The sequence below is a fragment of the Anomaloglossus baeobatrachus genome, chromosome 1 (assembly GCF_048569485.1).
Source record: "Anomaloglossus baeobatrachus isolate aAnoBae1 chromosome 1, aAnoBae1.hap1, whole genome shotgun sequence".
NCBI lineage: Eukaryota > Metazoa > Chordata > Amphibia > Anura > Aromobatidae > Anomaloglossus > Anomaloglossus baeobatrachus.
Genome location: NC_134353.1, coordinates 799,290,055 through 799,307,748, shown reverse-complemented (window position 1 = coordinate 799,307,748; position 17,694 = coordinate 799,290,055). Strand labels below are relative to the sequence as shown.

The 17,694-nt window shown below is 41.2% G+C and overlaps 1 protein-coding gene across 1 annotated transcript in view; it reads right to left on the bottom strand.

Annotated features, from left to right (window-relative positions):
- Positions 1-17,694, bottom strand: part of EPB41L4A (erythrocyte membrane protein band 4.1 like 4A) — a 386,643-nt gene that overhangs the window by 135,737 nt on the left and 233,212 nt on the right. The window lies entirely within an intron of this gene.

The following is a 17,694-nucleotide window of genomic DNA, read 5'->3' as shown; positions in this document are numbered from 1 at the left end:
TGCTGATGTATTGCGTATTATGTACTAACTGTGGTTTTGGTGATGTATTGTATTTAGTGTGGTTTTAGTGATGTATTACTGTACTGATGGTGGTTCTGGTGATATTCATGTGGCTGTTGTAATCTTTACCTTATCAGTCTTGATCCTAAAACATAGGGCAGTGTGCTGACTAAAATTACAGCTATCTGCATGTCTGTCAGCCGAATAAGTAAGAGACTAAAGCCCCCATAGACTATAGTCTGATCTTTCGTCAAACACCTATCTTGCTCGGCTCTCCAATATACAGGAGCACTCATTCTGCAAAGTGTTCCTATGTTCTTTATTAGGGCCGCTGCTAGACATCTCCGGCAGCAGTTTATCATTTAGAGGATAATAGGATCTACACTCTGTAATTAGACATGCTGGATCCTTATTCCCCCGACAATCAGAATTGAGAGCCCCTATTCACATAGGACTGTCAGCAGAACCTGTCGATATTGGCGGGTTTAGACAACTTTAGGTTAATGTGTATGGAGGTTATAACTACTATCTGAAGGCTCTGGGCATTCTCAGGGTATGTGCATCCGAGGTCTTGTAGATGTGAACCCCCTGAGTTATTCAGACACAAAACGTTTGAGGACATAGTCGTCATTTTATCCTGAAGCAAATTTTTTTTTTTTTTGCTGTTGCTTCTTGGTTGTTTTTTCCAACATCTTTTAGCTACTGGATTTTACTTATTTTTTAAGTGAACTAGTAAGCGGCATCCAAGCAGAAGCCGCCATATAATGGACCGGTCACTGTCAGCCGCTTCATGTGTGAGGAAACCAAAGACTGAACATATGGTCAGCGAGTCATTTTTATATTGCAATATATGAGTTCATTCTTTTTATATTTAGAGTTTGTTTTTTTTGGGCAGGTTAGGCTACTTTCACACATCCGGTTGCAGCAGTGGGCACAATCCGGCGCTCTGCTGAAAAAACGAAACCGGTTTTTTTTGCCGCCGGTTTCCTTTTTTCCAGCATTGACTTGCATTGGCGCCGCATTGTGTCGCATGGGCTTGCGTTCCGTCCGTTTGTTGCCACATGCGGCAGATTTAGCCAATGCGACGGCCGGATGGAACATTCCCTGGCACGTTTTTTGGTCCAGCAAAAAAAACGCATTGCGCCGCATGCGGTTTCTTCCACTGCGCATGCTCAGTAGCGTGCCACAACCGGAAAAAAACGGACGTGCCGCATGTAAAAACTTATGCAAAGGATGCGGTGTCAGTCAGAAAAGGCTGGAAAAAGAGATAATTAATCCAAACATGTAAAGCTCATTGTTCTTCGTGCCTGAAATACTTCTTAATACTGTATATATACAGTGCCTACAAGTAGTATTCAACCCCCTGCAGATTTAGCTGGTTTACACATTCGGAATTAACTTGGCATTGTGACATTTGGACTGTAGATCAGCCTGTAAGTGTGAAATGCACTGCAGCAAAAAAGAATGTTATTTCTTTTTTTATTTTTTTTTTTTAAATTGTGAAAAGTTTATTCAGAGGGTCATTTATTATTCAACCCCTCAAACCACAATAATTCTGTTTGGTTCCCCTAAAGTATTAAGAAGTATTTCAGGCACAAAGAACAATGAGCTTCACATGTTTGGATTAATTATCTCTTTTTTCAGCCTGTTCTGACTAATTAAGACCCTCCCCAAACTTGTGAACAGCACTCATACTTGGTCAACATGGGAAAGACAAAGGAGCATTCCAAGGCCATCAGAGACAAGATCGTGGAGGGTCACAAGGCTGGCAAGGGGTACAAAACCCTTTCCAAGGAGTTGGGCCTACCTGTCTCCACTGTTGGGAGCATCATCCGGAAGTGGAAGGCTTATGGAACTACTGTTAGCCTTCCACGGCCTGGACAGCCTTTGAAATTTTCCACCCGTGCCGAGGCCGGGCTTGTCCGAAGAGTCAAGGCTAACCCAAGGACAACAAGGAAGGAGCTCCGGGAAGATCTCATGGCAGTGGGGACATTGGTTTCAGTCAATACCATAAGTAACGTACTCCACCGCAATGGTCTCCGTTCCAGACGAGCCCGTAAGGTACCTTTACTTTCAAAGCGTCATGTCAAGGCTTGTCTACAGTTTGCTCATGATCACTTGGAGGACTCAGACAGACTGGTTCAAGGTTCTCTGGTCTGATGAGACCAAGATCGAGATCTTTGGTGCCAACCACACACGTGACGTTTGGAGACTGGATGGCACTGCATACGACCCCAAGAATACCATCCCTACAGTCAAGCATGGTGGTGGCAGCATCATGCTGTGGGGCTGTTTCTCAGCCAAGGGGCCTGGCCATCTGGTCCGCATCCAAGGGAAGATGGATAGCACGGCCTACCTGGAGATTTTGGCCAAGAACCTCCGCTCCTCCATCAAGGATCTTAAGATGGGTCGTCATTTCATCTTCCAACAAGACAACGACCCAAAGCACACAGCCAAAAAAACCAAGGCCTGGTTCAAGAGGGAAAAAATCAAGGTGTTGCAGTGGCCTAGTCAGTCTTCTGACCTTAACCCAATTGAAAACTTGTGGAAGGAGCTCAAGATTAAAGTCCACATGAGACACCCAAAGAACCTAGATAACTTGGAGAAGATCTGCATGGAGGAGTGGGCCAAGATAACTCCAGAGACCTGTGCTGGCCTGATCAGGTCTTATAAAAGACGATTATTAGCTGTAATTGCAAACAAGGGTTATTCCACAAAATATTAAACCTAGGGGTTGAATAATAATTGGGTTAGTAACTGCTGTTAACAACATACACACACACATATATACACACGCCCGGGTTAATAACTGTTGTTAACAAAATAGAGTGTATTAACATTCCCGGGATAGAATGTATAAATAGAATGTATTAACGCCCGGGATAGTAACTGTCTCTCTGTTTCTTTCCCATTCTCTGTCTATCTCCTCCTCTGTATATATCTCTCTGTCTCTCTCTATCTCTTTGTCTGTCTGTCTCTTTCCCGGTCTGTCTCTGACTGTCTCTGTCTCCGTCTGTCGCAATCTCTTTCCCTGTCTGTCTATCCATCTCTTTCCTTGTCTGTCTATCCATCTCTGTCACTTTCCCTGTCTGTCTCTTTCCCTCTCTTACCCTGTCTGTCTCTTTCTCTGTCTGTCTGTTTCCCAGTGTCTCTCTCTTTCCCTGTCTTTCCCTGTCTGTCTCTTTCCCTGTCAGTCTGTCTCTTTGTCGGTGTCTGTCTCTTTGTGTCTGTTTCTTACCCTGTTTGTGTCTGCCTCTTTCCCTGGCAGCATTGTGACATGCCAACATTCCATTTAAGGGCGTGGCTGCGCATTCTTCTGAAGTTCTGGCTGCACTGTGGCTCCCAGCTCCATTCATTTTAATAAAGGCAGGTTTTTTGGTGAATAACTGTAAAGCGCAAGGTTAAAATTTCCCGTCAAAACATAGCCTATGACTCTCTCGGGGTCCAGAAGTGTGAGTGTGCAAAATTGTGGCTGTAGCTGCGACGGTGCAGATGCCAATCCCGGACATACATACATACATACATACATACACACACACATGCATACACACACACATTCAGCTTTATATATTAGATACACACATACATACACATACATACACACAGACATATCTATATATATAATTGCCTTTTTCTGTCTGTCTTGCTCCAAAATGATGTCATTACAGTGACAACCTAAGCAAGGATGGTTGACCTTAGGGAGACCAACATCCAACACCGCGGAGACACCATCACGTGTTTCTCAACGCAGTGATTCTAGAGCAATGCCCCCTGGGAAATATTCAAAACAAGAAAGCCTGCGGAGACACCATCACATGTTTCTCAACGCTGGCAGGAAACTAGCCAGGTCTTTCACCGGGAAGGGCAGTCTCCAGTCAAGGAGACCACCTATGCCAAACATGGTATCCATCCACAGACAGCTGTTTCGGGGTATTTGCCCCTAATCAGTGTGAAGTAGGAAACTGGCTAGTGGGAGCAATGCCTAGTAGAAGACTACATAAGCAAGGATGGTTGACCTTAGGGAGATCAACATCCAACACCGTGGAGACACCATCATGTGTTTCTCAATGCAGTGACTCTAGAGCAATGCCCCCTAGGAAATATTCAAAACAAGAAAGCCTGCGGAGACACCATCACATGTTTCTCAACGCTGGCAGGAAACTAGCCAGGTCTTTCACCGTGAAGGAACAACCACGGGAAGAGCAATCTCCAGTCAAGGAGACCACCTATGCCAAACATGGTATCCATCCACAGATAGCTGTTTCGGGGTATTTTCCTGGTAGTTTCCTGCCAGGGTTGAGAAACATGTGATTCATTTAATTTATTTAGTCTTACCCGTGGTCCCCACTATAGCTTCTCATAAGCCAGATCAGTTCCCATACTTTGCACTGACGAGGGGCAATCACCCTGAAAAACAGTGTCTGCAAATTGGGGTTCTGATCTGGTATAAATTCTAAGTCATATGAAAAGGCTTGTTAAAAGGCCACATTTGACCTGTAGGATTGCTACTTTCAAGAGGTTGCGCTAGAGTTTGTATCTTTTCTCCCTGGAGAGACAATTTGAATAAATGAAAAAGAACACTGATCAAAATTAGAGAGCACTTTCAGCTACCTGCAAGTTATTGGTGTTAATCTGGCACCTGTTGCTAAATTCCTTAATTATCTGACAAATCCTATGCAACTGGCAGCCTAAATTTCCAGTTTGCACTGACTTTGCAAAAATGGTGTGCGGTTTTAAAGTGACAAACCCTCTGGCAGCAGGTTGTCCAGATGAAGGCCAAAGGGGTGACCCTTCAGCCACAGCAAGAAAAGTTGGTCATTGAAAGTCTGTGATTTCGAAAATATTGCATCTTTACAACATCACAAACTCTTTCAAGTTCCCCAAGAAGGCTGGTTGCCCTCGAAAGACAAATGCAAGACAGGACAGGATAATGCAGAGGATCTCCATGTAATCGTTTCAACAATGCAGCTGGAATTGCTCCCCAGTTCAGCACTGAACAGGGTAAGGATCTGTCTCGTCACATAGTGTCTCAACGCTTAAGAGCATTTTGACTGAAAGCCCACTCTGCAGTGACCAATCCTTTCATGTTTTGATGAGGAGCATGTGTGGACAGAGTAGAAGTGGTTCACAGTTCATTTTACTGATGAAAGCAAGTTTAATTTACTTGGGTCTGATGGGAAACATTATGTTCGTCGACAAACTGGGCAAAAGACTGAACACAAAGTGTGTTGGTTTGGGGAATGTTTTCTGCAGCAGGAGTTGGACCTCTCATACAGCTACATGGCAGAGTGAATGCAAGTGTGTATCAGAACCTTCTTCAACAACACGTGGTTCCTTACCTGCGTTCATCACTCAATCTGCAAGCAATTTTCATGCAGGTCAATGCCCCACAGCAAAATGAGTAAAGGAGTTTCTTGAAATAGAAAACAGTGAAACAATTAAATGGCCAGCTTAGAGTTCTGATCTAAACCCAATAGAAAATCTCTGGAAAATCCTTGGTGACAAAGTTATGGCCAAGAAACCCATAACAGTCAAAGAACTGAGAAAGAGACTGGAAGAAGAGTGGACCAAAACCACACGAGAGCAGTGAGAGAGACTAATAATGTGACGTGGCTGCAGATGTGCTGAAGTCATTCAAAGCAAAGGCCTGTACACTTCCTACTGATTGGGGACTGTTGTTACCTTAAGAAAATTTAGTTATATTCTTTTTCTCTGCTATAGTCATTGCTATTCTCCTATTATGATCATCATGTTTTGGGCAAAAAAAATGGTTTTATGTTGATAAACTTTGGCTCTTTTGTAAAACACTGCTTTAGTGGCATGGTGTACCCCTTACAAGAAACCTTCAAGTGTTGATCAATGCAGATTACATAGTTTCTGAATAAAGCAAGTGATCATACACTGTTCTCTAATTTTGATCTCCATCACTATGATTTATAATATACAAGGCACTCCCAAGATGATTTGAAGAATGGATGGATTCATTCGGTGGATTCCGCGTCTGACAGCCCACACAGCGTGTTCCCTCACACATGTGCTACTGAGGAAGGTCCACATAGGACCGAAAACGTTTTTGTTACGCACATGAATACATTTTTCTTCAAATCATCTTGGGAGTGCCTTGTGTACTTCTCACTGTTTGGCTTTGGAACCTGAAGTGCACCCCAGTATCTCCTTGATGCATATATAGGAAGTGCCATTCTGTTCTTGCTATGATTTATAATATGGCTCTGCATCACTACGATTTATAATATGGCCCTGCATCACTACGATTTATAATATGGCCCTGCATCACTATGATTTATAATATGGCCCTGCATCACTATGATTTATAATATGGCTCTGCATCACTATGATTTATAATATGGCCCTGCATCACTACGATTTATAATATGGCCCTGTATCACTATGATTTATAATATGGCCCTGCATGACTATGATTTATAATATGGCTCTGCATCACTATGATTTATAATAAGGCCCTGTATCACTACGATTTATAATATGGCCCTGTATCACTATGATTTATAATATGGCCCTGTATCACTATGATTTATAATATGGCCCTGCATCACTATGATTTATAATAAGGCCCTGCATCACTACGATTTATAATATGGCCCTGCATCACTACGATTTATAATATGGCCCTGCATCACTATGATTTATAATATGGCCCTGTATCACTATGATTTATAATATGGCCCTGCATCACTATGATTTATAATATGGCCCTGCATCACTATGATTTATAATATGGCCCTGCATCACTACGATTTATAATATGGCCCTGTATCACTACGATTTATAATATGGCCCTGTATCACTATGATTTATAACATGGCCCTGTATCACTACGATTTATAACATGGCCCTGTATCACTATGATTTATAACATGGCCCTGTATCACTACGATTTATAACATGGCCCTGTATCACTATGATTTATAACATGGCCCTGTATCACTATGATTTATAACATGGCCCTGTATCACTACGATTTATAACATGGCCCTGTATCACTATGATTTATAATATGGCCCTGTATCACTATGATTTATATTATGGCCCTGCATCACTATGATTTATAACATGGCCCTGTATCACTATGATTTATAACATGGCCCTGTATCACTACGATTTATAACATGGCCCTGTATCACTATGATTTATAACATGGCCCTGTATCACTATGATTTATAACATGGCCCTGTATCACTACGATTTATAACATGGCCCTGTATCACTATGATTTATAACATGGCCCTGTATCACTGTGATTTAAAATGGATTTTCAATAAAGTACAACTTATTTTAATATTTAAATTAAAATCGGGAGCTAGACCATTTTCTTCTACATTTACACATTAATTCATAGTGAGACAATTAACCCTATTGGTATGTTTTTGCAGTGTGGAAGGAAGAAGCAGAATCCTTGTTATATACGGTAGTTACATAGTTAAAACGGGTGAGAAAAGACAATTGTCCATCACGTTAATCCGGGGAATGAGAAATGATAAAGGGCATAGGGTATAGTGTATGTGCAACCATAATACACGGTCCAGCCCGCTCCACTGTTTTACCAGCGCTAAACACCGAGACTCCATACTGCTTCAATACGTAATGCATCCATTGGACTTTAGTGATGTAGTTTGGATGCATTGAATATTACTGATGAGATGATTATAAATTAGTTTACTCCATACAGAAATATGAACTGATGGCTCATTCCACTCATCAATTAATGCAAATGTGATTATTGCTGTTCCCATTTCCCGTGAAGACAGTATGAAACTACAAAACCCATTACTGCAAATAATGTACATGTGAACTGTAAGCAATTAATATTCATTAACTCACTGCAGTTAGTAACATAAAATGATGTTACACGGAATCAGAGCTGAAATAATAAACTGGAAGATCACAGCAAAAAGCGCTTAACAATCTTGTATCAATCACCAGCATAATAAGTAAAGCAGGGGCGCATGATAAGGAGAATGTGAATAGAAATTAATTTGACAAAATAATTTCCAGTTAGCAAACAGTGACACTATGAAAGATCAATGGGTGAAATAATAATAGCCTGAATTTAATCACTATCACAAACTGTACAATCGCACAACTTTTTGTCTTTGGCTGGCTCCATACAAATGCAAAACTTCCACTTCGGTGCTTTCCGTGACTCTTCTCGATTGCCCTGGTGTGGTAGCAATCACGGTAATACTTTTGGGGTTCATGTCATCTGTGAATTGACAGCTGGCATCAAACCCAGGGGATAGTAATGGAGAGGGGTTAGTAATGGAGACCTTATACAAGTGCCAGAGAGATTAAGACTACTGCACAAAACACCTTGAAGCAAAACCAGAACATAAAGTTCCCAGATTACAAGTGTCCAGACATATATAACTACTGATTCATCATCTTTCACAGACTAGAAGATTGCCTTTACTTTGCCAAGTAGATCAGTCACAGAGATCCAAAAAGCAGGGTGGAGAAAATAGATCTCAAGGTCAGAGAACCTCTTTGGAAGGTCACTGCTAACATTTAAATGCATCTTATTTCTACAGGATAACTGATAACTTGCAAATCATTGGGATTCCGTTTGTACCCGCCAGTCCAATAGAGAATAAATTAAGTGACAGTGCTCATGTGTGGTCACTATTGCATTCTAATGGGACATTTCAGAGCTCCATTCCTGGGATTAGTGGGGGCCTTACAGTCCCGCTAGTTTTCAGTATGCTTAATTTCTCCAGCCCTAAATCCTATTGAGCATCTTTGGTTGATCCTCAAACAGAAGGTGGAGAAGCGAAAGGTCTCCAACATCCACCAGCTCCGTAATGTTGTCATGGAGGAGTGGAAGAGGATTTGTGAAGTTTTAGGGAACTCCATGTCCAGAGAGTTAAAGCAGTGCTTCAAAATAATGGTGGCAATACAAAATATTGACACTGAGCACAATTTGTCCATTTTCTCTTAGAGGTGTACTCAATTTTGTTGCCAGCGGTTTTGACATTAATGGCTGTCTGTTTAGTTATTTAGAGGGCACACCAAATTTACAGTTATACAAGCTATATACTGACTACTTTACATTGTAGCAAAATGTCATATCTTCAGTGTTGTCATCCATGAATCGGGTTCACCGGGTTTGGCCAGACTTTAGTTAAAAGTTCGGTTCAGGACCCAGACTAGAGCGAGATATTGCTTTGATATTAGTACGGTACATGACCAGGACACAGTATTATTAAATGATTCCTAGTAGAGATCCTAAAAGCTTTAAGGTATTGATATAGACCGTGACCTATTTCTTCTCTACTCAGCTCTATTACTCCCATGAAACCGTAATACTCCTTTAGGCACTAATATAGGAATAATTATCTCCATCTCCTTAACACTGGAGCATTTAGAATGAATTATCCCCAAGAACGTGCTTCAGTGAAAGCATTCATTCCATGACTGGTAATGACCAAAGGTACAACAATGATGTTTCTAAGTATTCTGCCCCAAGTCATTAGTCTGGGCAGGCTACAGAGGCACCTGCAAGTCATTCTTTGTCCTCACTAACAGGTAATACTTGTAAGAGTTTGCCTTTTAAGGAACGTCATATTGCATGCCAGGCATAGTTTGTGCAGAGGAGCATGAACTGGCAGTACAGCCGGGGGTGAGTGAAAATTAACTCAAGGAACGCTGGGCATGATGATTCATGTAATCAGCAGATGAATGTCTCCATGATTTCCTTGTGCTAATGTACTATATACTAGAAGTGAATTAGGTAGAAAAGAAAAAACTATTGGGCAAAGGTTGTTAAAAAAACGTACAAGTTCAATAATACTCAGATAACTGGTGTATACTATTTTCAGGGAGTACTCATGTTTCTATTTCATTTCTATTCAGTTCTGATATATGGTTGGTTTGTGGAAAAAAAACGTCACCGCATCCATAACACAATTCATAACGATACAATCTTATATAAGCATTTATATATTGTTAAAAGGGTTATCCCCCTAACAACATTTATCCTACAATCATGAGTACAGGGATCCCATGTCTCCAGTGTGAATGGATCAGTATTGCACCTTTCTGACCACTGCTTCATTCACTTCTATGGGAGCAGTAGACAACATGTGCTTCCACAGATGGCGAATGGAGCGGTGGTTATGCAGTAAGACTGCTGCTCCATTCACAAAGGGGACAGAACACTGCGGTTTCATGACCTTAGGTATCCCAGCAACCATCAATCATATATTAGTCCACTATCCTGTGGATAGCACTACAGTACCTGACAGAAGTTGTCGCTTATCCATGTTCTGTAAATAAAAGCTTATAACCAGACTTTAAAAATTTCATAAATTACTCTTTTGAAAGCTGAAACCCTCCCAAATTTGATTTAGGTTATGAAAATAAAGTTGCTGCAAAGCTGAAATATTGATCATTTAATGAACACACAAAGGTCAGATTTTGGCAAGAGAAAAGTTTTGTCGCCTTGTCATATAATGCACCCAATCCTAGTTTACATCCTCACCTGTGCTCACTAAATGATCAGTTAATTAGTGGGTGTGTATTAAAAGCACCCCAGACCTTCAGTTGAACTGCAACTTGACCTCTGACAACATGCCAAAAATCCGCCCTGTGACCAAAGCGTTGATTATCAAGAGGCTGAAGAACAGATCCACTGCAGAGGTGGCTGGCACCTTTAATGTGTCTCAGCGTCAAGTGCAAAAAATTAAAAAAATATTTGAAGAGGCTGGAGATATTTTTGACAAGCCCAGGTCCAGCAGACCCCACAAGACAACTGCTCAGGAGGAACGTTTGTTGGTTAGAAAATCCAAAGCCAATCCCTCTTCCACTGCAGCAGAGATCCAACAGGCCTGGTCACCTCATGTCTCTTTCTGTCTCGAAATGGCCTCCATGTTCGAATCAGTGCCCAGAAGCCAGCCCTAAACAAAAGGCAATTAAAAAAAATGTGTGGCTTTTGCCAAGTCCCACAGCCTGCTAAAGAGATGGACGCTGGAAAAGTGCCAGAAGGTGGATTTCTCTGATGAATCATCAGTTGAATTACACCACAGCTGCCGCAAATTCTGCAGGAGACCTACTGGAGCCCGTATGGATCCAGAAAACAGTTAAGTTTGGTGGTGGAAAGATCATGGTCTCGGGTTACATTCAGTATGGGGGTGTGCAAAACCTTTGCAAGGTGGAAGGCAATATCAATAGCCTAAAATATCAATAAGTATTAGCTACCTCTTACATTCCCAATCATAAAAGGGGTCAAATTCTGCAGCAGGATGCTTCTCCATCTCATACATCCATCTCTACAACAGAGTTCCTCCTGGCAAAGAAGATCAAAGTGTTCAAGGCCTGGCCAGCCCAGTCACCAGACATGATCAACATTGAGCATGTTTGGGGTAGGATGAAAGAGGAAGCTTGGAAGACAAAAACAAAGAATCTAGATGAACTCTGGGAGGCATGTAAGACTGCATTTTTTGGTATTCCTGATTACTTCATCAATAAATTGTATGAAACATTGTAGAACCGCATGGATGCAGTCCTTCAAGCTCATGGAAGTCACACAAAATATTAAATATGGCTCTAATAGCCCCACAACTTCATTCACCAATGTTATGCAACATATCTTTGTATTAGAAGTTAATTATTTGTTTGAATTTCACATTACTTTCTGTGGGCAAACTTTTGTCTTGCCAAAATCTGACCTTTCTGTGTTCATTAAATGATCAATATTTCAGGTTTGCAGAAACTTTATTTTCATAACCTAAACCAAATTTGGGAGGGTTTCAGCTTTCTAAAGAGTAATTTATTAAACTAATGGATGAATTTAAAGTCAGGTTGTAAGCTTTTATTTACATAGCATGGATAAGCGACAGAACTTCTGTCAGGGACTGTATAATATAATATATATTTTAGACATTGTCCAGCTCATCAGAAACAAGAAAACGTTATTATAGATGCAGCAGATAGATGACAGGTTTTTCTATGAAACTAGGGATTCTAAGTAACATGTTGTGGAATGGCCAAAAACAATTAATCTTGAGTCTTGAATGCAACATTAGCATTGGATTTTCTGCTTTATTTCTTTGCCAAATAAAGTTTCACTTAATAAATCAAATAAGAAAATAATAGTTCTAAACTTGAAGAATAAATGGCAGAGTTAAAGGGATTGTAAAGTGTGAAGATATTGAGGTCGTAGAGTTAAGACAGGTCATTAATATCAGATATGTAGAGGTCTGACAGCCGGTGGATACCCGGTGCCGCAGCCACCAGAATTATACAATGGACAGTTCCAGAACGCCCCAGCTCTACACAGTGTAGTGGCCATTCTTTAGTACTAGAGTTCAACTCCCATTCACTTCATTATAAGCTTGACTTCAGAATCAAAGAATGGCTGGCTGAGCTTGAGTGTGTCAGATGACCACTGATTTTATATTGACGATCCATCCGGAGTCCTGGACAGCCCTTCAAAAATGCATTATTCATGATATTTTGAAAAGAAATGATCCCAATCATGAAGAAAATAATATTTTTCCTAATATAAGAAATTGAAAATGCGTCCTTGGATATTAGGATATTGTACACAGAGTTATGTTCCATTAATATACCAGGTACAACATTCACATATATGAGGCAGACCAGCCTGTCTGCTAGCTATACAGGGTTACAGTAACCTGCCAAGCAGGACGTCCTCCCTAATTCTTTACAACATACCTCATCCCTACTGTGCTATTTGCAGACCTTGGTACGTGCCAACTAACTGGGTCTGTTCATTCTCTAAAAGTTTGAGGAAATTCAGTTTAATCCCCCTGCAAACAGCCTATTAGCCGATGTCAATGACAACAAAAATATTTCAAAGCTGTATTATTTGGGTGTGGGCACGATATGCAGTGAGGTGAATGAGGGGGATGTTCAACATTACGAGAAGCAAATGTTACTGTATTACAAGACTCTAAATTCTCTGCTGAGACGCGGCTGGAGTTTCATCTTGTTTGTTCACCGTCGCTAATCCCTGTGCTTGAATTTCAGCAACCGAGAGGCTGATCTTCATGTGCCATCAATATATAAAGAAAAATATGCTTAGCGGTCTAGGCCGCCATCCAAATCATGAGAAAGTGGATTTTAGAGCCAAAAATTTCTCACCCACCACCAGGAAAGAAAAATGAAATAGTGAGAAAATATTACACCTTTATTTGTCAAGAGATTAAATCCCCAAGTGTGTAGGAACATGTAACTTGAAAAGCATAAAAGGTTTTAGATATGAAAGTCTGTTACCCTCTCTGCCCCTGCTAAATATCTCCAGTCAATTTTATTTGTTGCATGTCTCAAATTTACTTAGCACACCCAGGTGTGTTGTGTAGGTCTACAACAAGTCTTAGAAATTACTTGAAATCTCTTAATAAGGTCTCATTCAGACGTCCATACAGGTCTTCAGACCAAAATATGACATATTCATAAGCATTTATGAGTCTTACTAGACCTGTGGACAGACTGTGCATCAGGGACCATCAGAACTAGATGTTCATCCACACAAACAGATTTTCAGTCCGAATGCTGTCCATGTGGAAAACACAAAGGAGCACAAGGAACAACGGTAATCAATATCTTAGTCCACATGAATGTTTTTCCACACAGACACAAATGGTCTTTTAAGTATTAATGTTCAAAAATAGATGCCTTACAGATGTCGAAATCGGACATACGTGGTCATATGCGTGAAAATATGAACAAAAAACTGTTTATGCTCTGGGTGACAAATGGAACCTAAAGCTACATTCACACATCCCTGTGATGCATCTTAGTGCAGTCTGTTTTTTACTCAGACAGTACACTGACCTATGAAGTATTATTGATCCATAAACACAATAATTTTAAAAACGCTTCCGAATGTCCTGTGTAGAAGGCTCAGAGCTTGTTCTATTCTCAGACACTCTGCAAACCAGACCCTGTTATTAAAGGCTATGGGGATCCGTGGAGCATGGATGAAATTGTGAAGACAGACTTTGTACTTTTGAATATCATACGTTTTAATGGATTCAGCTCTTTTCTCTTCTCTCCAGATTGCATCACACCACCTGCGCACTTGACCTGCTCCTGTCCCACCTCATCCTTAACCTAACCACAGTCTTCATCCCGCCCCTAACCCATCTATTCAACCTATCACTAACAACTGGTGTCTTCCCCTCATGCTTTAAACATGCCTCTATCACACTCATCCTCAAAAAAAAACCCTCCCTTGACCCAGCTTCTGTGTCTATTAGCCCATAACACCTCTTCTATGCCTCAAAACTACTGGAACAACAACAAGTCCATCTTGAATTGTCCTCCCACCTCTCCTCCTGCTCCCTCTTTGACCAGTTACAATCTGGCTTCCAACCACATCATTCCACTGAAACTGCCCTAACTAAAGTAACTAATGACCTACTAACTGCCAAAGCCAAGCGACACTACTCTGTCCTCTTCCTCTTAGACTTGTCTTTTGCCTTTGATACTGTGGACCATTCCCTCTTGCTACAGATTCTTTCATCTCTTGGGATCACAGACTTGGTTCTATCCTGGATCACTTCATATCTCACGAACTGGACTTTCAGTGTCTCCTACTCTCACACTACCTCCTCCTCCTCCTCATCTCGTCCCTTATCTGTCGGTGTCCCCCAAGGTTTAGTTCTTGGACTCCTGCTGTTCTCCATCTACACCTTCGGCCTGGGACAGCTCATATAGAGTCCCACGGCTTTCAGTATCATCTTTATGCTGATGATATGCAGATCTACCTTTCTGAACCTGATATTACCTCCTTACTAATCAAAATCCCAAAATGTCTGTCTGCTATTTCATCCTTCTGTTCTGCTCTATTTCTAAAACTGAAAATAGACCAAACCGAATTCATTATCTTTCCTCCTCCTCACTCAACCCCCTCCCACCTGACCTATTCATCAAAGTTAATGGCTGCTCACGCTCCCCAGTCCCGCGTGCTTGCTGCCTGGGGATAACTCTTGGCTCTGCTCTCTCCTTTAAGCCACACATCCAAGCTCTTTCCACCTCCTGCTGACTCCAAATCAAAAATATTTCCCGGATCCGTACATTCCTTGACCAAGAATCCTAGTAAAAACCCTAGTGCATGCTGTTATTACCTCCCGTCTCGACTACTGCAACCTCCTGCTCTCTGGCCCGCTTCTAACACTCTCGCACCCCTACAATCTATCCTACACTCTGCTGCTCGACGAATCCACCTGTCTACCGGCCTCTGCTCTCTGCTAATCCTTTCACTGGCTTCCCATTGCCCAAAGACTGCAGTTCAAAACACTAACCATGACATACAAAGCCATCCACAACCTGTCTCGTCCATACATTTGTGACCCAGTTTACAGTTACCTACCTGCACGCAACCTCCGATCCTCACAAGATCACTTTCTCTACTCCTCTCTTATCTCCTCCTTCCACAATTGCATACAAGATTTCTTCCGCGCCTCCCCCATACTCTAGAACTCTCTACCACAACATATCAGACTCTCGCCTACCAAGGAAACCTTCAAAAGGAACCTGAAGACCTACCTATTCAGACAAGCCTACAACCTGCAATAACCATTAGTCCACTAAACTGCTGCCCGACAAGCTCTACCCTCACCTACTGTATCCTCACCCACCCCTGGTAAATTGTGAGCCCTCGCGGGCAGGGTCCTTTCTCCTTCTGTACCAATCTGTGCCTTGTATTGTTTATTATTATTGTACTTATCTATGTATGTCTCCCCCCCTTTTCACATGTAACGGGCCATGGAACAAATGGCGCAATAATAATAATAATTATTATTATTATTTAATAATAATAATAATAATGATGATAATAATTCATTGCTAGGAGTCAATAAATAAAGTTCAGAAAATCTACCTGCTCTTGTGAAAAAAAAAAAAAAAAAAGGATGAGGAACAAAAACAAACTGTTGCAACTGGGATGACAGCTGAGAAAAAAAAAAAACCTTTTGACTTCTCTTGGATGGTTTACATGTATTTTTGCTGCGTTTTTTTTCTGTAGCATTAACCTGATCTCTTGGCAGTAAAAATTTGCTTACACAAAACAGGTTTTGCTGCATTTTGTTGGCTGTGTTTTTCGTGTATCATTTGTCTACAATGAATGTTTAAATAAAGTTAGTTTAATTCTGCACAAAAGCAGCAAAAACACAGCTGCTGCGTTTTTGCAGCATTTCTTCCACTATCATTGCTTTCAATGGTGAAAAAAATGCAGAAAAAAAATGCAGCAAAAAAGATGAAAGAGTTGACATGGTGCTTCTTTCAAAAACACAGCAGTTTTCCATTTCAGTATAAAAAAAAACATGCATGTGCTTGAGATTTCTGTAATCTCATAGGTTTTGGATTCTGTAAAAAGCAGCTTTTAGTGTGCATAACACTCATGAAATAACGCTGCAAAAAAAAACAAAAGACACTGCAAAAACGTGTGAACATAGCTTAACACTTACACGGATGTGTGAATATAGCTTAAGGCACCATTCAGAGGTCAGTGATTTTCAGAAGCACTGTGGATGACATTTTCATCAGCTTTTTGACCGTGTGTCAGCTTTTACCATCACGGTTTCATCAGTTTTTTGTCTTCTACTACATTAAAACTGATGAGGTTTCTACTAAAAGAAACCCAAACATAAAATGAACAGCATTAAAGGGGTACTCTGGGGAGATTAAAAAGAAAAAATACTCTAGTGGCTATGCCTTCATGAGCTATAAAGATAACATGAATAGTCCTGTTTGTAATGCTGGCAATACTTGCAATTAAGTGTGATGGTAAATTTGCTCTACAGGCTCCCACTCCCTTCTGGGACATCATGTCACAGATCGGAGGCTTGGCCTGCTCCTGGCTGCTAGCCACAGCTAGCCCCCTGATAACATCTCAGTTCATGTTCTCAGAGATTGGGGAACAAGGCAAGTCCCTGGCAAACAGTCAATCTATCTGACTCCACTGTGGAACTGTCTGCATAGAAGAAGCTACAGCACATGTAGGTGTGCTGGCTTTTATTGTGATTTTATATAAATCTGCAAACAAGCCTACAGAGTGCTGACAGATCTGGAGTGGATGTTGGAGGGTGCAGGTAGGCAGAGCACAGATAGAGTGACTGCTTGTATGGCTCCTTCACCCGACCCCTGCTTTCAGACTGCCAGAACTGCAATGTTATCAGGAAGAAAGCTGTTACTAGCAGCCAGTAGCAAGCCACGCCTCGTGATTTGTGACATGACTTCCCAGAAGGGAGGGGGAGCACCGAGGAGCAGATCCACCAGGACATTGAAATGCAAGTACTTCAAGCATTAGAAACAACACTATTTATGTTATCTTTATAGTTTTTGAAGGCATGGCCAAAAGAATACTTTTTTATTTCCCCAGAGTTCCCCGTGCAATCAGGATGGCATCCATGAGCTGTCCAACACTTGAGTTTAGTCAATGACTCTCATCAGAAATAAAGGTCTCAGTTTTTCTTGCAGACCGAGTGGCCATAAGGAAAAACAGACCTGTGCACAGCCACAGAGAATATGTACTCACTGTAGTCTGATTCTGAAAAACAGTGTTAAAGGAGTTGTCCAGGCTTTGGGTTAAACTTTGCAGTCACCATCTGTTAGCAGACTTGTGAATCTTCACTGACAGGATACTCCACTGCCAATGCCGAAAGCGGGTGAGGGTGACCGTAAGTATGTAAT